The sequence below is a fragment of the Alligator sinensis genome, unplaced genomic scaffold, assembly GCF_000455745.1.
Source record: "Alligator sinensis unplaced genomic scaffold, ASM45574v1 scaffold543_1, whole genome shotgun sequence".
Lineage (NCBI taxonomy): Eukaryota > Metazoa > Chordata > Crocodylia > Alligatoridae > Alligator > Alligator sinensis.
Window position 1 is genome coordinate 570,494 of NW_005842055.1, and position 351 is coordinate 570,844.

Consider the following 351-nt stretch of genomic DNA (forward strand, 5'->3'; position numbering starts at 1 on the left):
GCCTCAGCCCTCTTTCCTGCCTATGCAGGGGGTCAGACTCGATTATCTATTGAGGTCCCTTCCGACCCTAGAATCTATGAATCTATGCATCTTCCAGGGTCTCAAAGCCATTTGAGATGGTGCAAGAGGCATGTGCAGGAACAAAATAAACATTTGCACAGGGGTAAAATTATACCCCTAGATATCCAGGGGTAAAAAACAAAAACCATGAGGGGAAAAAAGTGGGGCAGAGCACAGTCCTGGACCATGCCCTGAGGCAACCAGAGGCTCGGTCCTCCATACAGATGCTCTGGTAGCCAGCCAAAGCATCTCTATGGCTGATGCTGCCCCCGGGCCGGAGCACACTGTCTG

At 51.3% G+C, this 351-nt stretch overlaps 1 protein-coding gene across 1 annotated transcript in view; it reads left to right on the forward strand.

Annotated features, from left to right (window-relative positions):
- PCDH15 (protocadherin related 15) overlaps positions 1-351 on the forward strand; it is a 922,022-nt gene that overhangs the window by 552,824 nt on the left and 368,847 nt on the right. The gene's annotated exons all lie outside the window — the stretch shown is intronic.